Below are 20618 nucleotides of genomic sequence, written 5' to 3'. Positions count from 1 at the left end.
TGGCAGTGTTTGGAGACATTTTTGGTTGTCACAACTGGAGGCTGTTAGTAGCATCTAGTGGGTAGAGGCCAGGGAGGATCTAAACATTTTACAGTACACAGGATAGGCTCTTGCAACAATTATCCAGCCCAAAGTGTACAGCACTGAGTTTGAAAAACCCTGCATTACATTGCAAATGTCAGGTATTACCTGTTCTAGCACCAAACGAGCCTGTTGAGGTAATTTTGAATCCTGGCTCTGATCTCTCTAATACTTTTAGCTCCTCCTCCCTGCTTCAGGTTGTGCTTAAATTTGATCAGTACACCATCTATTATCTTTAAATGATTAATAAAAGTTGGAAGTGCATAAGGATGGAGTGCTCCAGTCACGTTACTGTTGAGGCAGTATGCATGGCAGTTAAGTGCGCTGATAGGAATTTGCTGAGTTCAAGTCCCTTCTCTATCCACTAGCTGTGTGAATCATTGGAAGCCATTGAACTAATGTGTGCCTCAGCTTCCTCATTTGTAAAACAGAGAAAGAATAATAATATTCCCATAGAGTCTCAGGGAGGATTAAATGTGATTAAAGCAGGTAAAGCATTTAGTCCGGTGACTAGCCTATAGCAAGTGTTCAATGTTAACCAATTACCATCCATTAATTGAGTGAATATTCTCCAGGTGTACTGGTTCAAGGAGTTATATATTCTTTGCTCTGTACCCCAATCCAAACCACAACTTCATCGTTTTGTCAAAACAACATTATGATACAACTTGTCATACGCTCTGTTGAAATCCTCTCATCACACACATTTTATAAAAATATTAACTCTAATGACCTACCTTCCTCCCTTTCTCTCTTCCTTCCTTCCCTCCCTCTCTCTCTCTTTTTCTTAAGACCGCTGTCGGTACTCCGGAAATCTGAGCTCAAATTACCACAGTTGCTGCCTTTGAAATCACTGTAGATGACTTCTAATTTATTAGTTAAAATTCTATTAAAAATTTAATGAGACTGCATGTAAATCACATATCGCCATGCTTGCCACATCCGATGCTCTAAAAGACGTTAAGACTCCTTTAGGAAAGCAGCCACGGAATCCAAGGAGGGGCCAAAGTGGTGAGGAGGAAGGGCCATTGTTAAGAGATGGCGCTTGGACGCTGTAGAAAGAGAAGACTAGTCTTGTTGCCCTAGGGCCTTAAGAAGGCCTGGGCAACATAAGAAAGAGGTCAGAGCTCCATGCAAGAGGGAGAGTAGGAGAGGTGTCAGAGTAAGAGCTGGGCCTTCGTGTTCCCCAGACCCCGCAGGAGGCGCAGTGGTACTAAGGAGGCGGGGCAGTGGTTCTAGGGAGGCGGGGCAGTGGTACTAGGGAGGCGGGGCAGCAGTGCGAGCGAGGCGGGGCAGCGAGCCGCGCAGGCGCAGTGCCAAGCTGGACAAGTCCCAGAAGGCAGCGGGGCCTCGAGGACGCCGGAAAGGACGCCTTTGCTCCTGCTGCAGATTCTGGTGCCTCGTAGCTGAGCTGCTCTCCCCTGGGCGCTGGAGTCACACACTGGTGAGTCAGTACATGAATGAATGCGTGTACGAGTCAGTAAACACGCAGGCCTCACACTCAGAGTCCAGGCACATCCCCGAGGCAGGTGCGGAGAGGGACTTGGCTGGCCTCAGGCCGCTGACTCTGCGCACACCTGAATCTCTGGGGTACAGGTGGGATTTGCCGGGCAGTGGAAGCCTCCAAGCCCGGTGAAGGTTACGTGCCTGATTCTGGCCTCCTGAAAAGCGCAGTGTTTATATTTTATTTTATTTATTTTATTTTATTTTTAGTTTTTTTATTATAGGAAAATACATGACATAAAACCTAACCATTCTAACCACTTAAAAGCATACAATTCAGTGTTGTTAAGTATATTTACAACCAATTTTTATCTGTTAAAATCAATTTTAATAATAAAGAGCATTTACTGAACTCTTAACAAGGCTGCAGTGCAGCACTAAGAATAAAATTCAAAGTTGTTACTGTGGCCGACAGATGAGTTGCTTTGACCTCCGGGAACGATTGAATGTATTCATTCTTTAAGTACATATGTTGATCACCATTTGGCCTACACGCAACGGAGTTAGCCCAGGGAGAGGATGGGAGTGCCTTTTTTTTACAAAGGATAGCTGCATCTCATTAGGTAAAAGTTGCTATATGGAAGTTCACATACACATAGTTATAGACGGATGAGTAGCTGAGGGGTGAGCAGAGCAGACTTTTAAGCTCAACTCTCAGCTGCCAATTTGTAGGAAACTCAAATCGCAGAGGAATATTTGAATCCTCCCCTGTTTAGGCAGTCAGCAAAACCAGGCTGTCTATAGGTAAAGACCTGAGGAAAACAGAAAACATGAATGCCAGGGGGAATATCTTGGGTGAGGGGGGTGGTATTGGGGGCGGGGAGTGCGCCTTCCAGGCAGAGGAAATACAGATAAAGGCCTCAAGAGAGGAGCATCCTGGTGTGTTTGAGAAATAGCTAGGAACTAATGTGATAGGATACAGTGAGGGCAGAGAGATGAGGGAGACTGAGAACACTTGAATGCTGCTGAAATGATTTTGGATTTTATTTTGAATAAGAATGTCATAGAGGGGTTTGAATAAGGGTTCCGATGGAGAGAAAATGGGTGGGTATATTGATGAAACAAGAATGGCTATGCATTGAAAATTGTTGAAGCTGGGTAATGGATAGGTGTGGGGTTTCATTATGCTATTCTTTTGTATTTTTGAAAAAAATTACCATAGTAAAAAAATGAAACACACAAATAAGAACCCTTCAGCTGCTGTGTTAAAAGTCGATGGAAGGAGGACAGAGGTAGAAGCAAAGGGGACCAGTCAGAAGGTTTCTGTACTTACCCAGGGGAGAACTGATGGTGGCTTGGAATGGTTACAGTGAAGGCGTTGAGAAGTGGGTAGGTTCTGGATATAATAGTAAGGGAAAGTAGAAAGGATTGGTTCATGGATATGGAGGTGGAGTGAGAAACAAGAATCAAGGATGATTGAGCAACTGGAAAAAAGTGTTATCAACTGAGATGGAAAAGAATGAGAGCTGCCAGGGAAGATCAGAAGTCTAGTTTTAGTCTTGTAAAGTTTTAGATGCATATTAAAGTAAGTGTAGATTTCAAGTAAACAGCTGGATATAAGAATTGATTTTAAGTGGGGAAGTCAGAGCTAGAGATGTGAATTTGGAACTAGAACTGTATGGATAACTTTTAAACCCATAGGACCAGAGGAGATCACCAACTCTAATTCTCTAATATTCTGTGATTCCTTTGAAAAGCAGACCTTTCTTCTACAGAAGTCACACAAATACAAGTTGGTTCTCCGAATGTGGAAACAATAGACTATCTGAAAAATGACTGTACTCAGAACTCTGAGTGTACATGTATTAATCACTTTTATGAGGGCTTCCAAATGTCATTTAATAAATTGTATGGTCTTTGGCCACACTAAACAGAGTCCACTTGTTCTGGAAGCATGAAAAGAAGTAATTCTACATCTTGAAGGGTACAATGGAAGATAAATTGAGTCATTCTCTTTTTCAATGTCAGTAACCTAAGTGGTTTTATTGAATATAAATTTTATAGTTTATTTATATGCTAGTCACCCTTCTAATAATCTGCCAATGAAAATGCCCACAATTGTTTAAGCCAAAACCAAGTATGAGGGGTAAGGAGGAAGATTGTGTTTTCTCAGTCTGGGCCTGCTAAGCACTGTGTTCCATGGATCTTCTAGATTTTTCCCCACAGATGTTTATAGTGTTTTCCAAACTGGTTGATCATTATAATCACATGAGGTAATTTTTGGGCCAAGCTCTTAGATACTCTGAGTCAGCATGTCTGAGGGGAAGGTATATAGCTCAGTGGGCACACGGTCCTGAGTTCAATCCCCAGTACCTACATTAAAAAGATAAAAATATAAATTAAAAAAAAAAACCTAATCCCCCCCCCCAAATTAAGAAAAAAACATGTCTGGGATGGAGCGCAGGAATTTGTGTATTTAACTAGTACCCATGTTTGGGAAATACTTTAAAGCAAACAGTTTCAAGAAGTATTTGATTTATTCTTTCTCTACAGCTGTACTTCCCATGCCCCATTTTCCTGGCTTATTTATTATAAGGTATTTTTAACATCTGCTTCCCTTTTGCAGTTGGCAGCAGGGAACCAGAATCTGAGATGAGTTGAGGTGGACTATGAAAGTACTGGGTTCAAGTTGTGGGGCCTCTTCTACCTGGACCCCAAAGTCACTCTCAATCTGATCACTTTACATAAGTCTATGTTGTCTTTAAATCTATGCTGTTTAAGTTGGTAGGCCTCCGAGATGGTTTAGATTTAAACACTGTGTTAATGTTACAGAGTCCAAGCTCATACTGCTCACTGCAAAATAGGCCAGTAAATTGAGAGATGAGTTGTTGGGGCAAGGAATAGTGACTTTATTCAGAAAGCCGGCAGATTGAGAAGATGATGGACTAGTGTCCCGTCTTGCCTGGGTTAGAATTCAGGCTTCTTTTATACTGAAAGGGAAGGGAGTAAAGTCAAACAGTTCCTGGTCCGAATCAGCCTCTGGAGGGGATGTATTAATTTCTTCCTTCTGGCAGTCGTTCACAGGTGGGCCTTGTCAAGATGTTTCCTATGTGCTAAACAAAGATATTTCAACTTAACTCTGATTACCTGGGAGACAGGGTTCCCAGAGATGGGCCGTTATGTGTAATTTAATCTTATAGGCAACATCCCTTTAGTGATTAATTTGTAGCAGAAGCAATAGAATGCAAAGGTTAAAGTAAAAGAAACAGCTCTAATATGGAGTCAGATTTGTTCTTCCCTGTTACATTAAGCAAAAAACAAAAACAAAAACAAAAACAAAAACAAAAACAAAAACAAACCCAGAAAAAGAGCCTTCCTATGAAGTTGAGAATCCTGCCACTCTGGCATTCCAGAAACCAGAGAGGGTCATTTTGATATTTTGGGAAGAGGAATTGGAGGACAGACGAAATAAAAGAGTCTTGAGATTTTTACTCCTTTAAGGGGCTGGGCCAGGTAATTTTCTCCCATTCACGATCATGAACCCCCTGAATTTTGTCTATGGACTTCTTGGGAGTGTCTGTGGACCTCATACTGGGAATTGTTGCTCTTAGTATATTCTCCACAGTGAAGCCAGAGTGAAAATTTAGAACATACAGATCAGAGCACATCAGTTCCTGGTAAAACTCGTCACTTGAAGGCAAACTCTTTTGACGCTGTCCTCTGGACAAAGCCCTCCATGATGTGCCCCAGGCTCACCTTTCCAACCTCATTTCTTACCTCTCTCCCTCCACTCCCAGCACCCTCTGGAGCCACACTGGCTGCCTTTCTGTGTTTGCCTTAAATCTTTCCCCCCTACTCTTCTCTGTACTTGCTATATCTTCTTTCAGTTTTCACTGGGCTGATTTTATCTTCACAGTGTAGTCTCATATAATATTACCATCTTCTTTCCTGTGTAACATTTATTACTAGCTAGTATTTTTCTGTTTATTCATTTGTTTACTGGCTTATTGTGGGTCTTCTTTCATTACAGTGTGACCCATAGGAACAGGGATCTTATTAGATTTACTTACCAATGAAACAGCTATGTTTAGAATAGCGCTTGGCCCAAAGTGCCCACTCAGTAAATATTTCCTGAATCAATAAATGAATAAGCGAGAGAGAAATCAGTAGGACCGATAAGGACCAAATCGATACAAGTGGTCATCTCAGGGAAAGGATTGGTGAGACTGGAGGGGAGGAGGAAAAGGCTTGCATCTTGTACTTTATAGTCTTGCCCACCATTAAAGGACAAAAATGACTAAGGGTGATTTTAAGTTTCTTTTTTGTGTTTTTATGTATTGTTCAAGTTTTCTAAAATAGATATGTTTTACTTGGAAATCAGAAAAGTGAAAAAAAACATAAATTGTGATTATAATTACTTATCAAGATTTGTATTTTCAAGGAACCCTGGCTTCCACATGCTTGCATAAACACATTGCTTTTGTTTTCTACAAAGGACCTAGTCCTGTAAGGCCATACATTAGAATATTTTCTGAATAGGTATCTCCCTGGGTTTTGTTGGACATCATTAAGGAAAAGCTTAAGATGATCTCCATGGTAACTAATTCAGAGCCAAGACTGATCCTTAAGAATAACAACAGTGGATATTCCAGCACTGGAAATTTTTTGGATTTTCCCCAGGTTGAGTAGCAGCTTATGTGTTTAGTTATCTGAGCACCAATCTCAGGAACCTTCTTTAGCCAAAGATTGCTCTACAGATGTGATCCAAATGCAAAGTGGTAAAGTGCCTTCTGGGTTGAGGTTGCTTCCTTCCTCTCTTTGTGAGATCCTGCTGCTCCCACCACACAGGTTTTCTCCTATCAGAATCTTACTCATCCCTTAGTCCTCAGGTAAAAAGTTATCTCTTTGATGAAGTGAAACTCGAATCCTCATACCTCTCATTAGCCCTGTTTTATTCTGCTCTATAAATATGATCTTTACATGTCTATTCTTCTTAAATATTAATGGCAAAGGCCAACACAAAGGAACATTAATTAGTGTGACAGTTAATTTTATGTGTCAATTTCATTGGGCCACAGAGTGCCAAGATAGTTGGTCAGACATTATTTGGGTGTTTCAGTGAGGGTGTTTTTGCATGAGTTTAACAGTGAATGGTAAACTGAGTAAAAGCAGATTGCTCTCTCTAATGTGAGGGGACCACATCCAATCATTTGAAGACCTGAATAGAACAAAAAGGCTGAGTAACTCCTCCTGACTGACTGCTTTCAAGGTAGGACTTCAGTTCTTTCCTGCTTTTGGTCTTAAATTGAAACATCGGCTCTTCCTAGGTTTTAAGCCTGGAGGCATTTGGTCTAGAACTACACCTTTGGCTGTCTTCGTCCTTCTTAGGCTTTTAGACTCTACCGTCAGCTTTTCTGTGTCTCCAGGGGTGTGTGTGTGTGTGTGTGTGTAGATTGCTAGATAAGATAGATATAGATTTGTTCCTGTTGGTTCTGTGTCTCCAGGGGTGTGTGTGTGTGTGTGTGTGTGTGTGTGTGTAGATTGCTAGATAAGATAGATATAGATTTGTTCCTATTGGTTCTGCTTCTCTGGAGAACCCTAACTAATAGGCCCTGAGCTAGGTGTTGGGTTCCCCCAGCTCTCTAACTTAAAAGAGATGATAGATTAACTTCAGTGTGATAAGTGATCTAGTTGAGTTACATACTTGCAAAATGTTATGAGACCACAGAAGGAGCACATAATTACCTAATTGCATAAGGAGTTGAGGCGGCTTCACTTAAGAGTTGACATGATCACAGTTGTGAAAAATGATACCAGCTTGAGAAGACTGGAAAAATTGAATACTGGTACATCCAACAACATGGGTGAATCTCATAGTCATAATCTTGAGGGAGATAAAAATCAGACACAAAAGAGGACACATGAATAAAGGTGCTATGGACACCCTTAAAAAACAAGCTCTTGACGATGAACTTGGGAGGAAAACAGCCAATCTCATCATTCAGTGCGGTGTTAGCAGTGATAACCTAGTGTATATGACACCCCAAGAGGATCATTTATTAGTGTACCATTCCTCTGTGACAAAATTATTTTCAACAATAATAATGAATTAATTACTAAAAATAATTATTTTCTTTATTCTTTAGGTTAAACACAATGAACAATTTAAAATGAATACATTACAGTTTTACAGATATTATTAAAATTCAGCAAAATATTTCACATATGGACTAAAATTCAGTCTTAACAAAAAAATTACACTAGACAGTTCACACTGTTTCATTGTTTTAAACCTTAAACACAGATAAAAGCTCCATGTGGTCACATAGACTTACAGAATTGAAGTAACTTGAGTTCTGTTTGTCTTTATGATCACTGTTCTATCATTCTATTTTCAATTCACTGTTTAAAAGTAGGAATATATAGTACCATTGAGGTGGAGACAAGAACTATGCATGAAGAAAGCTTGAATGATTCTGAGTTAAGAACTTTGTGAAATGAATGCACGTGGCTGAGTCTGTGTGTAGTGAGCTAACTGCAGAAGTGAAGTTGTTTGGATGAACTTCCACATAGAATAAAATGCTCATTACAGGGAAGGTAATAACACTAATTTGATACTTAAACAGTAATAGCGGCAGTTGTTTAGAACAGCAGTCCTCAAACTTTTTAGTCTCAGGACCTCATTGCACTTTTACAAATTTTTGAGCTTTTTGCTTTTGTTTATGTGAGTTATATCTATTGATATTTACCCTGTTAGAAATTAAAACTGATAAAAAATTTGAATAATTATTTTAAAAGCAAATTTTCATCTTAGGAATACATAATCCACTTCATATTAACATACATAATATACATTATAAAAAATAATTTTCTAAAACAAAAGAAAGGAAAATTTAATAATAAGAATGACATCATTTTACATTTATGCAGCTGGAGTCTCACAGGTGCTCCTGCATCCAATCTGTTACAGTATGTTGTTTTAGTTAAAGTATCTGAAAAGAATTTGGCCTTATACAAATACGTAGTTGGAGAAGAGAGGGTATTTTAATAGCCTTTAAAAATAATGTAGATGTTCTTCTTTGATGGTACACCAAAACTTGACAAAGGAAGTAGTTTCTTACAGGTTAGTTATAATGTGTTCTGAAACCACATAAATGAATTTTAGTATTATAAAGTTATAATAAAATCTGTTGGTCTATCTTATATTGTAAATGAATCTCTTTTACTCATGCATGACTTTGTAGCATTATGCTTTGGTGGTTTGGAGAATATTATTTCCTGGAGTTGATGCAGCTTTTTCTAAATGTTGACACATTTAGTTTTATAATAGCAAAAACATTACATTTGTTAATATCACCACTGACGTCATTAGAAGAGCCTGTAAACCCACTGAAGCTTTCAAGCTCATGGTGCGTACAATATTCAATTTTGGTTTGAAAGCTCAAATTTTAGGTAGCAAATATTTAGGTTGTTTTCCTTGAAATGCCAGGTTCATCTTGTTCATTTTTCAGAAAATGCCTGCTACATAACCATGTCTGAATAAGTAGTCTGTCAGTTGTTTGTTTGAGTCAAAAATGATGTTCCTTAAAAAAAAGTGGATAGATCAGCTCACAATTCAAATAATCACTAAAGTGCTTTTCCTTGAGACAGCAGAAATGCTTTTCTTTCTATTTCATCACACAAAAAAGATGAGTGCTCAAGGGTCAGGGTTTAATAAAATGTTTACTGTTTCATTAGGGGATATTTTTAAGTAAGGCTAGGTTTTCGTTATTGCTGTTAATCGTGAGTGTGTAGTGGTAAAGAATACAGTGTACTAGTACAATTTGTGCAACTGCCATGGCTTGTGCTGGGGAGTCAGCAATTTTACTCACTGTTGTTTCTGGACCATCAGGGTACAGAGTTAACACCATGAAAAGGCAAATAATGTTTTATATTACTATGGAAATCATTTTACCCCATAGACTCTCTGAAAGGATCTTAGGTTACTCCAGTTCTGTGGATCATACTTTAACTTCAGAACTTACACCAACAAAAGATGTTTTTTCTAGATGAGTGTTTTATTATGACATTGTTTGGAATTTCCAGTGCGTGGTAATAAAGTGCAGACCAACTTTTAGTCAGTTTTATTACTGCTTTTACATTCTTCTCAGATAATACACTATTTTATTGTCTGTACCCAGGGCAGACTTATCCACTGCCCTATCTATGGTATACTGCGGGAAGCTTTATGTATGTGTATATATATATACACACATACACACACACACATTTTATATATGTCTATATGGTATATATGTAAAGGAATTTTTTTTAAAGAACTGAGTTCTTTATTAGGTATATTTATTACAAATATTTTCTCCTAGTTAATGGTTTGTCTTTTCCTTCCCTTAATGTATTTTGATGAACAGAAATGTTTAAAAATAAACTTTCAATTTTAGAGAGGCTTTAGATTTACAGAAAAATTATAAAGATAGTACAGAGTTCCTGCATATCTCTCACCCAGTGTCTCCTAACATTAACATCTTATATTACCACGGTTGATTTGTCACAACTAGCAAATCAACATGGATACTTACAATTAACTAAACTCCAGAATTATTTAAATTTCATTCATTTGTCCACTGTTTTTTTCCTGTTTCAGAATTCCATTCAGGATACCACATTGTGTTTAGTCATCCTGTCTCCTAGTATCCTCTGTTCTGTGGTTCTGTGACAATTTCTTAATCTTTCTGTGTTTTGGATGTGACTGACAGTTTCAAGGAGGACTTATCAGATATTTTGTAGAATGGCCTTTCGTTTGGGATTCTCTGGTGTTTTTCTCATCAATTGGTGTTATGGGTTTGATGGGGAAGGCCACAGCGAAGGCTCTTCTCATCACATCACACCAGGGCTGTATTATATCAACATGACTTGTCACTGTGATGTTAACCTTGCTCACTGGACAAGGTGGTATTTGCCAGGTTAAAATTGCTCAACATGATGATGTACTTATCCTTCTGTGGTACAGTCAGTTCTTGCTTTATATATTTTAGAGCTGTAGTGTTATACATACAGTATTGAAATCATCATATCTTCCTAATTAATGGAATCCTTTTGTCATTTTACAGTAACGATTTTTAGCAATCTTTAAAAAATTTTAAGTCTATGCTTGCTATTAATATAGGTACACTGGCTTTTATTAGAGTTAGTTTTTTTCCTCTTAGTATATCTTCCCATTCTTTTTTTCTTTTTTAATTTTTTAAAAACTGAGGTATAATTGACATAATACATAATATTAGTTTCAGATACATGACATAATGATTTGATGTTTGTACATGGAAAATAATCACCACAATAAGTTTAGTTAATATCCTTTAACATTCATACTCCCTCCTCTGACAACCACCAATCTACTCTCTGTGTCTATGAGCTTGATGGGTTTAAAAAATCTTTTTTGTTTTTAAAATGTATTTTTCATGTATAAATGAGATCATACAATATTTGTCTTTCTCTGTCTGACTTAGCATCATGTCCTGAAGTTTTATCCATGCTGCCACAGATGGCAGGATTTTCTTTAGCCATTCATCCATTTATGGACACCAAGGTTATTTCCATCACTTGGCTGTTGTCAGTAATACTGTAATAAACATGGGTGTGCAGATATCTTTCCTGGATAGTGTTTTCATTTTCTTCAGATAAATACCCAGAGGTTGAACTGCTGGATCGTGTGGATCCATATACTGGATCATTTTTAATTTTTGAGGAATCTCCATACTTTTTTTCCGTGGTGGCTGCACCAATTTACTCCCACCAGTGGTGCACAAAGGTTCCCTTTTCTCTGTATCCTTGCCAACAACTGTTATTTCTTTTTTATACAGAAATTCTTTAATTTTGGTGAGGTTTAATTTACCAGTCTTTTGTAGTTTGTGCTTTTTCTGCTTATTCCAGTATTTTACATTCCTGGCACAAATTCCACTTGGTCATAATATATTATGCTTTTTATATAAAGGAGAAAACCCATATAATCATCTCAACAAATCCAGAAAAATTTTTTTTCATAAAGTTCGACAATTCTTTATAAATACTCTGTAATCTAGTAATAGAAGGAAACTCCAAGGTTGTGCTAATCTTATAAAATGAGTTGGAAAATATTCCTCTTGTCTAGTCTCTGGGAGAATTTTGTTTTTGTTTTGTTTTTACCTTAGTTTAGTGTTTTTGCCTTAGTTAGTTTGCCTTAGATTAGTGTTATTTTTGCCTTAAGTGTTTAGAAGAATTCACCACTGAAGCTGTTGTGACTTGAAGTTTTCTTTGTGGGAAGGTTTTTACTTACGGATATAATGTCATTGATATTTAATTTCATTGAGATTTTCTATTTCATCTTGTATTAGATTTGATAAGGTATCTTTTACAGGGAATTCGTCTATTTTATCTATATTTTTCACAGCTTCTTTGAGATGTAATTGACGTGACATAAGCTCTCCCATTAAAGTTTACAATTCAATTTTTTTTAGTATATTCTCAAAGTTGTGTAACTATCACCACAACCTAATTTTAGAACATTTCCATCATTCCAAAAAGAAATTTCATGCCCATTTGCAATCACTCTGATTTCCATCCCCAGGCCTAGATAACCACTGATTTACTTTTTGCCTCCAAAGACTTGCCTTTTCAAGATATTTCATATGAATGGAATCAAATGGTGTTTTATGTCTGGCTTCTTTCACTTAGTATAATGTTTTTAAGGTTCATCTATGTTGTAGCATGTATCAATACTTTGTTCCTTTTTTTCCTTTAAATTTTTTTTATTGTGAAGTATAACTTACATATAGAAAAGTAGATATATTTTAAGTGCAATAAAAAATTTTAAAGTGAACACTTCCATGAAAATGAACACTTCCATGAAACCACCAGGCACATCAAGAAACAGAATATTACTAGGATTCTAAAAGCCCACTTATGCCCCATTCCCAGCTTTACCCCTTCCTTACAAAAAATCAGTATCCTTAATAATACTGTGGATTGGTTTAGTCAGTTTCTGAACTAAATAAAATGGATAATTGTGTACAGTGCATTATTCTGTATCAGCTCTTAATCAACAATGTATTTTTTTAAAGACTATTTTTTAGAGGAGTTTTAGCTTCACAACATAATTGAGAGGAAGATAGAGATTTCCTGTGTACCTTCTGCCCACACACATACATAGCTTCCCTTGTTATCAACATCACTCACCAGAAAGGTACATTTGTTACCAAGGATGAACTTACTGACACATAATCACTCAGAGTCTGTAGTTTACCTTAGGGTTTACTTTTGTGTTGTACATTCTATGGATTTGGGCAAATGTCTTCTGACATATATCCATCATTGTAATATCATACAGAGCAATTTCTGTGCCCTAAAAATCTACTTTGTTCCTTTTTATTGCTGAATGCTATTTTATTGTATATATATTACATTTTATTTATCCATTTGCCAGTTGATGGACATTTAGGTTGTTTCCACTGTTTGGCTATTATGAATAATGCGTCTGTGAATAATTTTAAGTACAAGTCTTTGTATGGAACATTCATTTCTCTTGTATTGATATCTAGAAATGGAATTGCTGAGTCATATGGAAACTCTGTGTTTAATGTTTTATGAAACTGTTTTCAGAAGTGGCTTATACCATTTTAGGTTGCTAGTAGCAATATATGAAGGCTCCAATTTCTCAACAGATTTGCCTACTCTTGTTATTATTTTTTTAATTATAGCCATTGTAGCATTTGTGAAGCAGTATCTTATTGCAGTTTTGATTTGCATTTCCTTTATGACTAATGATGTTGAGCATCATCTTTTTTGTGTTTATTGACTATTTGCATGTACTTATTTGGAGACATAGGTTTATTGAAATCTGTTGCCTATTTTCTTTTTCTGATTTCTAAAATGAATTTATTAGAACTCTTTTGGTTGCATGTAGCAGAAACCACCTCTGTCTTCAGTGAAAGAACAGAATTTATTTTGGTGTGGATGGTGTGGGGAAGAGATATTCATGGTATCCATGGGCATCATACAGTGAAACACAAAAGAGACTGGGCACAAACACTAGGTACTGTGGAATACCCAGGAAGTCCTCTGTCAACTGTTTACATCTCCTCCTTCTCAATGCCTTCATTCTTACCTCTCATCAAGGCCTGGCTTTCCACTTTCAGGCCACATGACAAGACACAGTTATTGCTAATTATTCTTAGGTTTCCCTCTCTTCGTTTTAAAAGAACAATCAGATAGTTCTTAGTCATATTCTAATTTCCTACAGAAAAGATTCTAATTGTCCCAGCATGGGTTGCTCCTCTAGAGCAAATAATTGTGGCCAAGAGAATGGTAACCCACATGAAAACCACTGTAGATCCATGGCAGATGTTGACAACTATTGCCCTCTATCACACAGGCTATTAAGCAAAGAATGTTTTTTTGCATTTTTAAAGAATAGTTTAAAAAAAAAAACAGCAAACAAATAATGTGTGATAGGAACGTATGTGGTCAGAAAAGTCTAAAATATTTTTCCTCTGGCCCTTTACAGAAAAAGTTTACTGATCCCAATCTAGGGGGAGGGAAGCAGTTTTGCCAAAAGAAGGGTGAGATGAACTGGTCTGGTACCCTAAAAAAAATCTACAGGCTATCAGTTCTACAAGATACTGACGAATGACCCTATATTCATTATACTTGGGAAATCAGATGGAAAATTTATAAGAGCTTCTGTATTGAAGGACTTCTCATAGTATTTGATATACTAGAAAACACTGAATCTTTAAGAATTTTCAAGAGGAGCTATAGTATGTTCTGTTTCCCAAACTTATTTGACTGTGGAGCTGTATTTCCTCCTACCTTCAAGGAAATACTGTTTTCACATTTTCATGGAACACACTTGGGGAAGATTTTTATATGTGTGCTCTCACATGTACTGATGTGGGCTTTATTCCTAGAAATTGAGTTCAACAGTGACCATGTGCCAGCTTGTAGTGATATGTGTAATGGAAGCCAACAATGAATAAAACAAATTCTCTGTCTTAAGGGAGTTTTTAGTCTAGTGGGGGAACCCAGTTTAAAAAAAAAAGCCATTATAAGGGTGTGAAGAGTGCTATAAAGGATAAGATTGACTCAAGAAACACAGAAAGGACACCTCCTAATCTTGTGGGGTAGGAGTAAGGACATCAGGGAAGCCTTTCATGAAGACATGATGACTGAACCATAAAGATCAATCAGTAGAAGTTAACCAAGTGAAAAGGGAGAACGAAAGATGAACTTTTGCGTAGAAGTGATAGAGGCAAAGGCATTGGAGAGAAGTAGATCATCTGAGTGTAGTTGAGTAGGACTCAGTGATTGATTGGATATTGGAGATGAGAGAGGCGAAGGGACAGAAAATAACTCTCAGGACTGTGAGTTGGACAGTTTGGTGGGGACCCATAATAAACTCAGTTTGGATCTGTAAGGTTTATCTTCCCACAGGCCATCCTACTGGAGATGCCCTGCAAGGTTGGACATACGAGGCTAGAGCTCAAAAGAGAGATCTGGGCTGGAGATACAGATAAAGGGGTCATCATACAGAAGATAGTTGAAACTATTTGCCTACTTTTAAATTAGGTCATTTGTCTTACTAATACTGTGAGATTTCTTTGTGTATTCTGGATACAAGCCCCTTATCAGATACAGTTTTGTAGATTCTTTCTCCCAGTCTGTGGGTTCTCTTTCACTTTCTTTAAAGGTGTTGTTTGCAGTCCAAAACCATATTTCTATGGTTTCTATGGGTCTGGCTAATGCTGTTTCTATTAACAACTGTATAATTGTGTAATTCTGAAATTTAAGGAGTTTTAATTCCTTTAATGGGCCCATGGCAAAATGCTTGCTGCTGCCTCCTGCTTTCCTTGTAAGGGCTCTTCTTTTTGCTCCTCTGTTCTGTGTTTTGTGGACAGAACCTGTGGGAAGTAATTTCATATTAGGAAGAGTTTTATAGTCCTCATTAGCTTTTTGTTGGGAGAGGAGCAGCTTTAAAGTCATAGCTGTTTATATGCAGATCATGCCCAGATCTACACATCCAGTATTTACTGTTCATCTCAAAAGTCCTGATGCCAAGACTGCAGCCCAAACCAATTTAATCAGAACCTCTGGAGGAAGGAGAGGGGGTAGGTATCCCAGACACCCGTGCCTTTGAAAGTTGTCCAGATAATTTCAATTTTTAGTTAAGTTGAGAGCCTCTGTGGTTAGAGTCCCCTGCTAGACTTCATTTCACTTATTCATTAATTCAACAAATATTTATTGAAAGCTGGTTATGTTCTAGACACACTGTCAGATGCTGGGTATTTAGTGATCAATAAGACAAAATAATCTGCTCAGAATCTAGCTGGGAAAGGCAGATTCTAAACAAAATATCATATGAATAATTATTTAATTGCAGTTATGAGCTGTGCCTAATAGATAATCTTCTTTCAGATTTCCTCAAATTCATTGTGTCAAAAACTGAACTCTTAATCATACTCTCCAAATAACTTTATCCTCCCATCGTTTCTAACCTGTTTCTAACCTGGAAGGTCAGTTCAGTCATCAAAGCCTTGATGTTTACCTTACTCCTTTATGTTTCTCATCCGTTCAGTCACTGGGCACCCTGTTGCTGCCTACACATCGTATCCTGTCACTGCCCTTTCTTTTCAGTCACCATCGCTGTTGTCTTAGGGCAGGTCCTCCTCATCTCTTGCCTAAATTACTGCAGTTATCTATAACTGCTATCCCCAGGTCCAGATTGGTTGGTGCCTTCCCAATCCAGTCTCCATAATGTCATCCAAATGATTGTTTAAGAGTCCAGGTATTCAGTGTCCCCTCAAGACTCATTAGAAACTTATGGTTACCAGAGGTGGAGGTGACTAGGAAGGGATAAATTGGAAAGTTCAAGATTTGTGTTTACTAACTACTATATATAAAATAGATAAACAAGTTTATACTGTATAGCAGAAGGAATCATATTCAGTATCTTACAGTAACCTATAATGAAAAAGAATATGAAAATGAATGTATGTATGTATACGTATGAATATATGTATATATGAACTACTATGCTGTACACCAGAAATTGACACAACATTGTAAACTGATTATACTTTGATTAAAAAAAAAAGGCTCATTAGTTAAAGCCCAAGCTCTTTACATAGCCCTCCAGGATCTGCCAATTTTTCTAGTTTTATCTCCACTCTCCCATGCCAAGTGTTTTGGTTATCTATTGCTACATGCCAAATCATCTCAAAATTTAGTGGCATGAAACAACAACCATTTATGACCTAGGAGTCTGAGAACATCATTTCTGCTGCATTTGTTTGACTAGGCAAGTCATGAAGGCCAGTCCAGGGGAGAAGAATTAGACCCCACATCTCACTAGGACAAGTAGAAAAGAAAGTATGTCCCTAATCTGCCACAACGAGTATACCACATCTGTTGAACTATAGGTCTGTTTTTTTTTTCCAGTACTGTTGCATTTGCATCTTTGCCAGTTCCTTGACTTGGCAGATTTATGTTCTTCCAGACTTAACTCCAGTGTCACAAAGCCTATCTTGAGTAAGAGGGCAACTGCATGCTCCTTTTTCCTGTGACTTATCATTTACTGAGTGCCCTAAAAGGAAATTAAGCAAACCCTGACTGATGAGTTCAGAACCATCCAAGCGGAGTTGATCCTTCTCTCTGTTGTGCTGTGACTGTGTATTGTATTGTATTGCCTACATTATGTTTTTGCAATTATTTATGTATATGATTGCTCTGCTACTAAATTGACCTCCTCACAGTTTCTGAGTCCATCTTAATTCTCTGAGTTGCAGGCAGCTAAAATCAGTGTAAGTGAAAAGAAAAAGCGTGCATGGAAAGATGGCCAGATTTATTGCCTCAAGGTCATGAAAGTGATTTTTTTTTTGAGATTTTCCATCATTCTATTTCATTTTCTTCAGAGGAACAGTATATTCCAGGTCACAAAGAGTTGTGTTTTTTTTTACATTTTTTATTGATTCATAATCATTTTACAGTGTTGTGTCAAATTCCAGTGTTCAGCACAATTTTTCAGTCATTCATGGACATATACACACTCATTGTCACATTTTTTTCTCTGTGATTTATCATAACATTTTGTGTATATTTCCCTGTGCTATACAGTGTAATCTTGTTTATCTGAAAGTGATTTTTAAAAAGGGAGGGCTGGTACTGGTGTTTGGTGTGACTGGATCTAAGCAGCAATGCCCAGTGGTCTCCCTCTTACCCTCACACTCCTTTTCCCTCTCTCTCCCTCCTTCTCTCCTTTCCTCCCTCCCTTTGTGCCAATCTCAGTGCTGGCTTCCTTCACTCCTACTGCAGACATTATTTCTCCACATGATGGATAATTTGGCCATGATGGTACTAGGATTCTAGAAAGATGTCCCCAGAGGCAAATGGCAGTCTTTGCTATTCATCCTAGATAAAAATTCCTGAGAGGAAGGGCTCTGATTTAGGCCAGGAGAATGGAGCATGATGGTTGGCCAACCCTGTGGTTCTGTCTGTTATCAGAAAGGTGATGAGGAATTGTCCCAAGTCAAAAACCATGGGCTATGTTGTATTTGTCTCTGTTTTCCCATACCTCTCCTGAGTTATTGGCTTGTAGCAGGAGCTTCCTGAATGTTTATTGCAGGGAATGAATGAATGAATGAATGAATGACTCAATCAATCAATGCTTGCCTTGAAATGTCTCCCTCTCTGCACAGAAGACACTATAACACTCTCTCAGACATTTCTCACTGATCATAGAAGTCAAGGATTTTGCTGTTTAACTACTTCATGGCCACTCGGTGAACCTATCTTACAGGTACTGACACAAGAAAGAACATGATTAAAATACTAAATCCCTAGGCTTTTTGGTTTCATCTTCAGTCTGGGTTTGTTAGGTCAAGAAAGGTTTAGTATGTGTGGGGTGTCCTCATGAAAGATCCTTCAGGAAATCAAAGAGCTTCAAGGTGAGTCAGTGCTGAGGGTGGAGCTGTTTGGGGATTTGAGTCTCAGCAGCTCCTCGTTACCAGGAGCATGGGCTTGCCTTGAAAGCTATGTTAGTTTCTATGGACTGCAACCTTTAACGCAGGCAGCAGCCAGTCCACAATTCCTCCCAAAGGCTGGTCGGTGAGCAGCAAGCTTTCAGAAAATTTTTCCCGAGATCTTTCACTTACATTCACTGTGTTCAGAGAGAGGAGAGAATTTCAAAGACCCTTCATCATTTCATTCTTACCAGAGGCTATTTCTTTTGTCACTGGTAAGAGGAAACAGAATCTTGTGGAGAAAGAGGGAAAAAGGCTGAATGGTTTCTACAGCTCTCATGCCGTCCCAGAGTAATCCTAAGCCCATCAGCCAGGACCTAGCTCATCCCCCTTTAGGGCATGTTGCTTGTGCTTGGTAAATACTAAGTTTAAAAACTACATGTATTATCTCGTAGTCAAAGAACCACTGTACCACTGGCATTGCCACAGGCCTCTCACCCCAAGGGATCTTTGAATCATTCAAGACTCTAGGATAATGATAAATAAACCAAGTCCCTGCATTTAGTGGCCTTTTTTTTTTTTCTAATGAGGACACAATCAAACTCGTAAATGAATACGTGGAAACAGATGGTTTCAGTTTATGACAAATGCTATAAATATGGTTTATAATGTGTTAAATGTGATAGGATTTAGGCAAACTTTAGGGATGCTGGCTAGAGAAAGCTCTCTGAGAAGGTGACATTAGAGCAGAAACCTGAATAAGAAGGAGTTGATTATGTGAGCTTCCATGGAAGAAGGAACAGCAAATGCCAGGCAGAGTGAACTTGATGTACTTGAGAGACATGAAGAAGGTCCTTGTGGCTGCAGTGTACTGAGCTAGGAGAGAGGGTGGGCAGGGTTCAGACCATGTGAGGGACCTTGTCGGCCAGGCAGGGACTTATTTTAATTGCAGTGGAAGATTTTAAGCAGGTAAATTGTGTGATTAGACTCATATTCTTTATCTGTGCTGTCCAGTATGGTAGCCACTAGCCTTATGTGGTTACTCAAGTTTAAATTAGTTAAAATTAACTAAAATTTAATTCATTAGTTGCAACAGATGTTTCGAATAGCTGTACAGGCTAATGGCAACCATTTTGGACAATGTAGATACAGAACATTTCCAGCACTGCAGAAAGTTCTGTTGGATAGTGTTATTACAGAGAGTGGAAGCTGGAAGCAGTTAGGAAGCTGCTGTTCTAGTTTATAGTGAGAGATTAGGGGCTGTAACAGTAGAGATGGTGAGAAATAGTTGTACTTAGGGTCAAGGTTGAAGGAAGGGAGAAACTGGACTTGATGAATCTTTTTACAAGAAAATGAAGAAAAGATGAATTAGTTATGTTTGCAGTTCTGCTTTGGGGAAATAGAAGGGTTAGAAATGTTTACATGCAGAAGAAGTACGTCTCTATTGGCTCAATGGAACAGAACTCATCCTTTATCTGTAAGAGAGCAGAACCTTTAAAAATCTCTAAGATACGTATATGACCAAAAAATGCCTGCAGGAGTTGCTGGGGAACTGCTGGGTTTTGGAACTTGTAAATACCTATGATTAACAGGTCAATGGGTCTGTCACTAAAGTGGTGGGAATAATTTTGAGAAAAATTTGGTCACTGCTCAGTAAGGCACATAGAGACCCCACAGATCTCATTTCTAACTTCAGATTATCTTTTTCAAGGAAACAATTTTCTTTATAATTTCTAAAAACAATTATATACTGTTTTTTCAAGTTGACAAGTTTAACCTGACTGTAGGTACTGCAGGTCATCAACAGGAAAGATTTGGGCACTGGGAGGCCAATTATGTACTTCGATGGGAAATTAGTAATTTGAAAACTGTAGGAGCAAATATTCTACTGTCATTCCTTGCTCCTGTTCATGAAGGGATTTATTTGTGGAAAAGAGGTGTGCACTGGAGGATTCACAAGGTCAAGTCTTCAATGCTCAATTGACTGCTTAAGGAGCCTGTGATATCAGACAAGCCATGTACCATCTCTGGGCCTTCATTTCCTCATCTTTGAAGTGAGATGAGAAATTCCTGCTCTATCTGCTTTATATGAATATGAGCTTTAAATTA

At 37.9% G+C, this 20618-nt stretch overlaps 1 long non-coding RNA gene across 2 annotated transcripts in view; it reads left to right on the top strand.

Moving 5' to 3' along the window:
- The first annotated feature begins 1440 nt into the window (after window positions 1–1440).
- The window catches only part of LOC116282443 (uncharacterized), a 107187-nt gene continuing 88009 nt past the window's right edge, over window positions 1441–20618 (top strand). For both annotated transcript variants that reach the window (XR_012077449.1, XR_012077448.1), the window contains exon 1: window positions 1441–1525. This is a non-coding gene — a long non-coding RNA (uncharacterized lncRNA). The remainder of the gene's footprint in view (window positions 1526–20618) is intronic.

The sequence above is a fragment of the Vicugna pacos genome, chromosome 11 (genome assembly GCF_048564905.1).
Source record: "Vicugna pacos chromosome 11, VicPac4, whole genome shotgun sequence".
Lineage (NCBI taxonomy): Eukaryota > Metazoa > Chordata > Mammalia > Artiodactyla > Camelidae > Vicugna > Vicugna pacos.
Note: the sequence above shows the minus strand (reverse complement) of the source record. Positions and strands in the feature narration are given on the sequence as shown.